Source organism: Rutidosis leptorrhynchoides, chromosome 3, assembly GCF_046630445.1.
Source record: "Rutidosis leptorrhynchoides isolate AG116_Rl617_1_P2 chromosome 3, CSIRO_AGI_Rlap_v1, whole genome shotgun sequence".
NCBI lineage: Eukaryota > Viridiplantae > Streptophyta > Magnoliopsida > Asterales > Asteraceae > Rutidosis > Rutidosis leptorrhynchoides.
The window spans coordinates 82,710,804-82,722,990 of record NC_092335.1 but is presented as its reverse complement, the minus strand read 5'-3'; positions in this window follow the sequence as shown (position 1 = coordinate 82,722,990).

The window sequence follows — 12,187 nt, the reverse complement described above, 5'->3', positions numbered from 1 at the left end:
GTTTCTAAACTTCTGAAACCTTAGAGTTTAAATTATGAATATTTTTGGAGAAGTGTTGGGAATTGAAGCATGAGTTAGTATAATATAATGACGCCGGGCCAACGTGGTTATATTACAGTAAGTCATGCTGAGTTTCTAATAGAACGTGATAAAGGTTCACAGATCATATCCTCATCATGTGCCATGTTACATAACTCTTTCATTCTAATTAACCTCTAAACATATCAAGAAAATATTTTTCTTGATGATTCGGTCTTTTCCGTGATTTTCTGGTAATTTAACAAGTCAGATCGTGCTATTACCATTTCTTTCTTAGAACATTAGTTATCTTCATCCGAAAGTTCATACCTATGAATTCTGGACCATTACTTTCTTCACACAAAGTCGAGAAGAGAAAACAATAGCACAAAGCTTCGAAATATAGGAGTATAAATCATAGCAAACTGAAGGGATCATTAACCGTAGATGTCAATAATTATGGAAAGACAAATGCAAGGAATGATTATGAAAACCACTACCCCAAGAGCAAAGTAGAAGTAAACAGATTCCTCCGGTGGGAGTTGGAATAGAAGGATGATTGTGGTAATAGTCAGAATGAGATCAAGGATCAGAACTGGATGAAACATTTTCACAATCTTTTGAAAATATGAAATGAGGAAGAAGATGTAGGAGTGATGAAAATAATGGAACGGAAGAGGTTGATTTATAGAGAAATAACGGACATAACAATCGAGGCAGATTACGCATTTAATCAAAGAAAATCATAATTTCCTTAATCGCCGAAGAATCAAATCTTATATAGATTACAAAGATCTTCTTTAATTTCCTTAAATCTCGAAAATCAACCGTGACTACGTCAAGAGTTGGAACGAATCTTTGATTTCATCATTTCACTCTTTTGTGATAGCTTCACCTATGCTATTCACATAATCGAATTGTTTTATCCATATTACTCAATAGTGATAAAACTCTATTCTTCAACTCATATTCTTCATGAAAATATTCTTGTTGTCAACCATGACGATCTCTATCAAATTTTGGGACGAAATTTCTTTAACGGGGATGTACTGTGATGACCCGAAAATTTTTGACTTATTTAAAGCAATTCTCTATATGATTTAATATTTCGTCATGATAAGCAATGCATTTTGACAAGTTTTATAACTTTTGTAAATGAGTTTTATATAACAGTTGACCACCTTGTTTGTCTGACGATTCACGAACGTCATAACTTGTGATAATTATATAATTGTGTATATATATATACGCAAACATGCGAATAATATTTATATAAGAAATGATAAAAATTTACTATTGAATGATGAAATTTTCAAATTAAAATTTTTACGTATTTAATCATTTTATTTTTATGATGTAATTTTTCTTAATTTATAAGAAAAACGCAATTAAATTAAAGATGTACAAGCTGTAAAGCACAACGTACAACAATGTAACTTAAATAGTTGAATCGAAATTAATTCATTTACTATTCATGTGAATAGTAAATGAAACGAAATTAATTAATTAACTATTCACATAAAAGCGACATGATAGAAATTATTAATTATAAGTTACATAATATACCCCTGAAGTATTTAAGAAATACGACTTTTTAAAATTTTAAAATTCATTCGATTGAATGAATTACGTGATTTACGGTGGCAAGGAATGATCAGCAGACTAGTATGTACACTCTACATTAAACGTATATAGTAATTTTATAAATAAATGAACCTTTTTACAACTAGTTTTATAAAGCTTAAGACCAAAATAAATATATGTATTCAATTATAAAAGTGGAATTTTTTTTATTTATACTTTTACCCGTCAATTATTAGCAACAGATTACGAAATACTGGTCTGTGAAAAACTGTCAGCATAAAATAACAAAAAGGGGGCGGCTATGAATTACGCACATTTGATTCTTTTGATTTCTATGATTATTATTATTATTATTATTATATTATATTATTTAAATTATTATTATTATATCTATATATATACTCGATCGTTTCTGCCGAATTCATTTGATCTTTCATATCTCTCGACCTCATTCTCTCTAATATATATTAGTATTATTATTATTATTATTATTATTATAATTATTATTATTATTATTATTATTATTATTATTATTATTATTATTAATATTATTATTATTATTAATCTTATTATTATCATTAATAGTATTATTATTATTAGTATATACATAAAATACTACGACGGAGTGATGTTCGAGTGATTTCAAAACTGGTTTTCAAACGGGTTAAAGCTAAGGAAATTATGGGTTATAGCTAAGGAACTTATGGGTTATAGCTAAGGAGGTTATGTGTATTGCTCTGGAGTTTTGATCGTGAATCAAAGGCTAACCTTTCATTTGTCATCTCCGTTGCGTCTGCATACTTTTCCTACAATATTGAACCACAATATTGATACGTGAGTTTATATATCCCCTTTTAATTGCTTTTGCAATCTATATTTTTTGGCTGAGAATACATGCACTTTATTTTAAACGCAATGGATACAAGTACGTACTAAATTCTACACCGAGTTTGAACCGAAAATCCCTTAGCTTTGGTAACTAGTAACTGCCGGTTATAAGAACTGGTGGGCGCGAGTAGATATAAGGATCCATAGAGCTTGACATCCCCGTCTGTTCCAGGTATAGAAACCCTAGCCTGAACTATAAAACAGACGTATGCTATTTGAGTTTAGTACACATTGGATTGCGTGTATTGTACATGTTGGTTGCATATATGTTAAAACAGGGGTACTTATTATATATACGTTAAGTTTGGTTACCAGGGTGCTCAATTTCGTAGAATATTTTGATAAACGTTTTGGATGAAACAAATGAAATCTTGTGATCCACCTTTATATACAGAGTATGCGCAATATTAAAACTATGAACTCACCAACCTTTGTGTTGACACTTTTAAGCATGTTTATTCTCAGGTTCCTAGAAGTCTTCCGCTGTTTGCTTATACGTTATACAAGCTATGTGCATGGAGTCATACATGCTTTATTCGAGATTACTTTGCATTCATAAAATCATCACCATATATCTTATTTTGACTGCATTGTCAACAGATGTATTATTGTAAACTATTATTTACGGTGATTGTCTATATGTAGAAATCATCAGATGTCAAAAAACCTTGGAATTAGATATTCATTTATGGTGTGCCTTTTCAAAAGAATGCAATGTTTACAAAATGTATCATGTAGAGGTCAAAACCTCACTATGAAATCAATGAATAACGTACCGCGTCAATAGCGATTTTGAAGGGTCGTTACAGAACTTTTGCCTCATTACGATCTTCAAATTCATATAGTTGTGATTATTTGATGAAGAAGGAATTTTTTTTTAGAAAAGCAAAAATATTATTAGAAACACACGAGAACAAACAGTGGGAAACCTACTTACAACATCACAGACAGCGCGATCGAAATCAAGTGATCATGTTGTAGAGGTAACAACATAACCCCAGGATCCATCAATTACAAACCAACAAACGCAGACAAGAAATTACAAATACACAATCAACAAGACTAGGAAAATACAGTTCAGAGATTTACACACATGACCTAGGATTTGCCAACCAATCAAGCCATTCAATATTTTTTCTCTTGAACCGGTTGGAGACCCATACGAAGGATTTAAGTTGAATCTCAAGAAGGGCGTTCGCACCAACCCATGATTTATTCTCGAACACCTTTTAGTTGCGATTCCACTATATAAGATAAGCACTAGTCCATTTATAACAACCCTCATATTTCCATACTTGAATTGACTAATTTGCCCCTAGGGTTGTTATCCATACTTAATATATGATTAAATTTGACGTTGATTAAATATTTTTTTTTGTCGACACGTTTTGTTAACTAAAGTTTATACTAATTATATAAAATAACTTTAGTTAATATTAATATTAATGTGTATTATATATAAAACTATATGTAACATAATTATTAATTAAATGATAAGTTATTTTAATCATTATTTATATTTTTAGCTTATAAAAAAAAAGAAATAACATTTTTTTTTATAAATTAAATAATGAGCCCATGAATTTTGACTAAATATTTTTCAAAAACAAAAACTTATTAAAAACATTTTTAACATGTTTTTATTATTTTGTCAAAATTGGCACCTTTATTTTATTATTTTTTTTTCTTTTCACCAACCATTTTTACCTATAAATACATGGCTCCTCATTCATTTTTTCTTGCCAAACACAAAAACTTAAGTTATTCTCTCAAAACCTTGAAGAAAATTTGAGGTACTTTCTATTTTTATTAATTTTTTCAATATTGTCATTTATATTTATATTTATTGTATATTATTTGTAAAATTTGAAATTAATTATGTTTATATGTTATAATTAGTATTATAAGTGTTATGATGCATAAAAATAATTTTGATAATTTATGGAATATTATTTATAATTAAATACGAATTATGTAGTGTTTAAACGTAAAAACAATGTAAAATTCGTAATAAATACTTTTAACCAAAAATAAAATATATATATTTTTTTCTGAGTTTATAAAACTTATATAGATCTGAAAAAAATTATAAAAATAATTACTTGGGTAATTGGTATTTATTATATAATTAAACTCTATTATTATGTAATTCGAAGGTAAATTAAGAATAAATATAAAATAATAAAAAATATTTTTTTTAAATATTTTTCTACAGGTTATTAGACTGATAGAAACTTATAAAAATTATAAAAATAATTATTTGGGTTTATTTAGTAATTATGTAGAATTAAAATTGTTTTGTGAATACATTAAGGATAAAAACAAAAATAAATATAAAAATATAATAAAAACGTTTTCTTAAATTTTTCTACTAATATATATGATTAACTAAGACTATAAAAATTATGTATATAATTTTTACATATTTAATTAATTATTTAGACATTTTTGGATAATGTTCGATTAATAAAACACTATTATTTTTGAAGTAATTTAGGTATTTATTTAAAGGTAATTGTATTTAATTTATATAAGACATACTAAGGTATAATAACTAAATATTAAATAATACTTAGGTTATATTATCACATATATAATTATTAAGTACATTAATAATTCGTTGTGTGTATACACCTAAAGTGAAGGTTAATCAAAGATAATGTACAATTCATGTGAACTTCATCGCTACTCACGGTCTTAAGTGAATGATGTCTAGGTTGCCATTTATGGGTAAGCTTGTGGATCTCGAATGCCATGACTTAGATTCTGGTCAAGAATCCTGGGCCCCCGGTTACATCTGGTCATTCCTGACTTATTTGATAGCAACGAAGTTTGAGTAGAGTTGTACAACATCTTGCTAAAGATTAACCCGAACTTTCTAAAATTGAAAAAATTACTATAAGTGGAAACTTTCCATAAATAGTAACCTTCTGAAAATGGAAATTCTTTAGTGAACCATTACTATCAATATAGTACTATATAATATTGTCTGTTAGGCAATGTCTGATCATACGTTCTATCTCTAGGTTGAGATCTTGGTCACGTCCTTCCGTTCAATTCTTTCGTGGAATACTCTTTTGTGCTACTAAGGTGATTTTCATAGCCCCACTTTTACTGTTTACTTAACTATTTATAACTTTTGGGGTGAGACACATGCTTGCTTTATAACTGTTTTACGCTTAGACACAAGTACTAAATTGTTAACTATGCTGTCATGCTTTGATTCATGCTAAATCCCTACTGTAATATCGTCAATTGCTACGTTTAAATGCAAACTTAATTATTGTGAGTAGGCCTATTGAGAGTAACGTCTCTAACCATTCGACCGTTGGTCTTTGGTTACATAATAATGATTCCACGACACTGACAGTACAAGGTGTCATAGGGTAAATTGTTTAGTAGCGATATTACAAACTACAGCAACACTTTTAGATTGATATATCTATATTGATCAACTTTAAACTAAATCTTGTGGTCTAAAACTTTGGATATTATTTATAAACCTATGAATTTCACTCAACCTTTTTGGTTGATACTTTAAGCATGTTTTGTCTCAGGTAATGATTGAGCTAGCTGCTACTTGCTACTAGATGATTGACGTATGCTTTGCTGCTTGCATGGAATCCATCATTCATATTTATCATTTTATTTAGACATTTCCCATTTACTGTACTCTTATGATGTAAAACTTTGAATAATGCTTCCGCTGTTTATTTAAAAATATAACGTCTCATTTAGAGTCGTTCTCGCTTATACAACTGTGTTATGATATGATTGGTCACAATTACCCCTGGTCCATTTTGGGGGTGTGACAGATTGGTATCAGAGCAGGCTGTTGTAGAGAACCAGGATTGCATTTTATGTGTGCCTTATACAATTAGGTACCTTAGCAATGTAGGACTACAACTTTCCTTGACTATAGTGCCTTTATTTGTTGCCTTAAACTGTTAAATACTACACTATACTTTAGAAACTTTACTTATCTTAGAATGCTGAGCCAACCTAAGAACTCTGCTCACTTTCCTAAGTACTATTCAATTTCGCCACCATATTTAAATGCGACACCATGATTTCTGAAATTCTTGACATTCCTATGTCATCTATCATGGTTTTGTGTATTACATATGTATTACATGAAATATTATCCATGATTTTTGAAACTCCTATATTTGTTACTACTCACACTCAAACGTATGTAACTCCCTATTATATCACGTACCTATATGCCTTATGCCTTTATGCATCGATTTGCGAACCGGAAAATGTCATTGGGTTATCACAGTATACGAATTGAAAGTCTTTAATCAAAAGATTACTAGATTACATACTTATCACTTTATGATCTCGACACATCATATCTTATTATATCTTATCATATCTATCTTAATAGACTTTTTCTAACACTTTTTCTAAATTTCCTCCTGATATTACTCAAAATAGACATATCATTAGTCACAATATCAAGTCCTATCGTCGGTTATTTCATACGTATTTGTAATATTTCCATTATTATTCCGTTGTATTGTAATTAAGCATAGAATCATTGAATACTTGAAGAAATGTTGAAGATAATGAATGAAACAACTCAAAGATCAAAACCAGAACAAGAAACGAAGAAACAGAAAAATGAGAGCTACAGTGCACGCCGCGCACTATCCGCGCACACCACCGCGCACTCAAGACTTTGATCAGAACATTTGATTAAAATGGAAACCAGAGAGCGCCCCGCGCAAGTTCAACAGAGCGCGCCGCGCACAACAGAGCGCGCCGCGCACTTCGCCGCGCACAAGTACTTGAAACGTCCAAATTGAAGTGCGATCGTGAACTGGAAAGTAAAAGTGTGGTAGGTGAGTAGTGCGCTCCGCGCACCCCTTATGTGCGCGCCGCGCACAGTGCTTTCCAGCTACTTTTCAGCCTTTTTAAACCTCTTTCCAGCTTCATTCCAAGTGTGCCAGTTTTCTTTCTGTTCAGAGATGAAAACATATCATTCAAAACAGTTCTTGAGCTTATCAAAGTGCATCTAAACACTAAAATCATTGAAGATTCAAGGATCATTCAACGGCTTCATCCAAGATTACTCTAAAAAGGTCAATCTTGTATTTACAATGAATTCTATCTTTGTTACTGTTATGTTTAAGTTTTCTAGCATGATTGTTGGCTAGTTCCTTTTATGTTCATCTAGATAAATAACCGAGATGTTGAATGTTTACTTTTGATTGATAGTTACCATGCACGATAGTTTGATGTTTGAATACAAGAACCATTCTTGTTAAGTTTAATCTTTTCGATTCAACTAGTTAGTATACTTGTTCAACTAAGAAACGCCATCTTGCTGATTTAGTATATTGATTTACACCTAGTGACAAGTGTTTGCCCGTCTTTTACCAAAAGGGGTAAGTTGTGTTCAAACGGTTAATCTATATAGGAATGTAAGAACGACTCTTGTAGATACTCTCAGATAGCTTAATTGATATGTGTAGTTGTCTAGGTGAACGATCAATTCCCTAGAATCTGTTATACATATTTTCACTACTCAATTCCATATAACTAATAGGTGTTAGTAATTTTCCTTATCTAGTGACGTTTATAGGGATCTTATTACCACACTTAATTGTTTACTTGGGTTGGGTGAATTGAACATTTAACCAGTAAAAGGGAATGAACTAAGCTAAACCATTAGTTGACATAGGAGTGGATCATGATCAACACACCATTGACTTGATCATTCTTCAAGTCTTTAGACTAGTTGAATTAGTTGATTACAAATAGGAGGTCTTAGATGAAAAGAACATCACTTGCGTCGTGTAATCCCGTTTGAGTGTTTATTCAAGACTACTCTTGGTAAACCGATCAATTAGTTCTCGTGCATAACCAATCAATCCGATCTTAATCCTAAATAAACATTCACATCGAGGGTAAAAAGTCTAGATGAGCATATTTCATCTCTTTGATATCAAAACTATCTTAATTGCTTTCCTTGCACTTATAAATTTAAAAGACCAAAAATATTGTTTTTACTTTTACTCTTCTCTGATTTGGCTAATTGTTAAATAAGCCACAAAACATAAAACTTGTACCTTTAAGCTTCATTTACTTAGTTAATCATAATATAGTTTATAATTCTAGTTTGACTAATACAACTGTCCTTGGAACGATACACAGAACTAAACCAGTTACTATACTACTACACGATCGGGTACACTGCCCGTCAGTGTGTAGCAATCTCTAATCGGTATTTTTCCATATTATTTTATACGACAATTCATATACCACTTTACAACCATCAAGTTTTTGGCACCGGAGGTCTTAGATGACAAGAACATCACTTGCGTCGTGTAATCCCGTTTGAGTGTTTATTCAAGACTACTCTTGGTAAACCGATCAATTAGTTCTCGTGCATAACCAATCAATCCGATCTTAATCCTAAATAAACATTCACATCGAGGGTAAAAAGTCTATATGAGCATAGATCATGATCCACTCCTATGTCAACTAATGGTTTAGCTTAGTTCATTCCCTTGGTCTGGTTAAATGTTCAATTCACCCAACCCAAGTAAACAATTAAGTGTGGTAATAAGATCCCTATAAACGTCACTAGATAAGGCAAATTACTAACACCTATTAGTTATATGGAATTGAGTAGTGAAAATATGTATAACAGATTCTAGGGAATTGATCGTTCACCTAGACAACTACACATATCAATTAAGCTATCTGAGAGTATCTACAAGAGTCGTTCTTAGGTCGACCTTTCCTCAATACCGCTAGAGCTATGATAGATGTTCATGGGCAGAAATTGACCCTTAGTATTGAGGATATGAAGGTTACCTTTTCCGTTAACCATGCCCTACAATACCCCGAGTCTACTGATGATCAATGTTATTATGTGCAAACCATAGACACATATTCGGAGTTGTTGCAGGAATTTCCAGAATTGCAAGGTAGGGGAGAATGCATTTTTGCAGAAGGTGATGAAGAGAATATGTTGGAAGAAGTGGAGATGTTGACCACCTTGATGGCTAACGGTTATGAGCCAAATGATGAAGAATACAGAAAGTTGGATTTAGGAAATGAGTACTGATGTAAAACATCGATTGAAGAACCTCCCGTTTTAGAACTCAAGCCACTTCCAAAACACTTGGAATATGCTTACCTAGAAGAAGGTTCTACTCTCCCGGTTATCATTTCATCCGAACTCTCTGTAAGTGAGAAGTCTAAACTTGTTTCCATGTTAAAATCCCATAAAACGGCTCTAGCATGGAAAATTCATGGCATCAAGGGTATAAGTCCCTCTTATTGTACGCATAAGATATTAATGGAAGATAACTATAAGCCATGTGTACACCAAGACAAAGGCGACTCAACCCTAATATGCAAGAAGTTGTTAAAAAGGAGATTGTCAAACTCCTAGATGCAGGTCTCATTTATCCAATTTCGGATAGCCCTTGGGTGAGTCCGGTCCAATGCGTGCCCAAAAAGGGTGGCATGACCGTTGTCACAAATGAAGACGACCAATTAATTTCTACCAGGACTATCACAGGTTGGAGGGTATGTATTGATTACAGAAAATTAAATGATGCTACCCGAAAAGACCATTTTCCTCTTCCTTACATTGATCAAATGTTGGAAAGGTTGGCAGGAAAGAACTTTTATTGTTTTCTTGACGGTTTCTCGGGATATTTCCAAATCCCTATAGCACCAGAGGACCAAGAGAAAACGACCTTTACATGCCCTTATGGTACTTTCTCCTATCGACGTATGCCCTTTGGCTTATGCAATGCTCCTGCTACCTTTCAAAGGTGTATGGTAGCTATTTTTCATGATATGATTGAAGACTTTATGGAAGTATTCATGGATGACTTTTCAGTCTTCGGTGATTCTTTTGACTCATGTCTTCATAATCTTGAGCGTATGTTGATTAGGAGTGAAGAATCAAATCTTGTGCTAAACTGGGAAAAATGCCATTTTATGGTAAAAGAGGGCATTGTATTGGGTCATAAAATTTCTTGTGCAGGTCTGGAGGTTGATAGAGCTAAAGTGGAAGTCATAGCCAAATTACCACCACCGTCAAATGTAAAAGGCGTAAGAAGTTTTCTGAGGCACGCCGGTTTTTACCGGCGGTTCATTAAAGATTTTTCCAAAATTGCAACCCCCATGAACAAACTTCTTGAGAAAGACGCTCCATTTGTCTTTACGGACGAGTGTCTTACCGCCTTTAACCTACTTAAAGCAAAGCTCACACAATCACCCATTCCCATATCACCGAATTGGTCAATACCATTCGAACTTATGTGTGACGCTAGTGACTTTGCTATTGGTGCCGTCTTGGGGCAAAGAATTGAAAAACATTTCAAGCCCATTTATTATGCTAGCAAGACATTGCAAGGAGCCCAACTTAATTACACTACCACCGAGAAGGAACTCCTGGCAATCGTCTTTTCGTTTGATAAATTCCGATCCTATTTGGTACTAGCAAAGACGGTTGTCTATACAGACCACTCGGCATTGAAGTACTTGCTTGCTAAGCAAGATGCTAAACCCCGGTTAATACGTTGGGTCTTGCTTTTGCAAGAATTCGACATCGATATTAAAGACAAAAAGGGGGCCGAAAACCTAGCTGCCGATCACCTTTCTCGACTTGAGAACCCGAATCTTGGGGTTCTCCATGAGACTGTTATCCAAGATAACTTTCCAGACGAAAATCTCATGAAGATTGAGAAAATTGATGATCCATGGTTTGTAGACATAGCCAACTATCTTGCGGGTGGATTCCTAGAAACCGGTATGTCACATCAGAAACGAAAAAAAAAATTTCAGTGACATAAAATACTATTTTTGGGGAAACCCGTATCTCTTCAAACGGTGTCCCGATGGGATAATCTGTCGATGTGTCTCCGGGGAAGAATGCAATCAGATTCTTCTCCAATGTCATCTTGGTCCCACTGGTGGACATTTCAGACCCCAAGTCACGGGGAGAAAAGTCTATGAGGCCGGTTTTTATTGGCCTACCATCTTCAAGGATGCCCACCAAGTATGTAAATCATGCAATTCTTGCCAAAGGGCAGGAAAAATTAGTCAGAAAGACGAAATGCCTCAAAACATAATCCAAGTTTGTGAGGTTTTCGACATTTGGGGCATTGATTTCATGTGACCATTCCCAAAATCTAATTCCAACCAATACATACTCGTTGCAGTTGACTACGTGTCAAAATGGGCGGAGGCAAAGGCTCTCCCCACAAACGATGCACGAGTTGTTATAATTTTTCTTAAAGAGCTTTTTGCCCGATTTGGTACCCCGAAATCATTAATTAGTGACCGTGGTACCCATTTTTGCAACACCCAATTGGAAAAGGTGTTGAAACGATATGGGGTAACCCATAAAATTTCTACATCTTATCACCCACAAACAAGTGGGCAAGTTGAAAACACGAATCGGGCATTGAAAAGGATCCTTGAGAAAACAGTTGGATCAAATCCTAAGGTGTGGTCAACAAAGCTTGACGATGCTTTGTGGGCGTTTAGAACCGCCTACAAAACTCCTATTGGAACCACACCTTACCGCCTAGTCTATGGGAAGGCATGTCATCTCCTTTTGGAGATAGAGCACAAATCACATTGGGCTCTTAAGACATGTAATCTTGATCTTACGGAAGCGGGAAACCTCCGTCTAAACAAACTTAATGAGTTGGATGAGTTG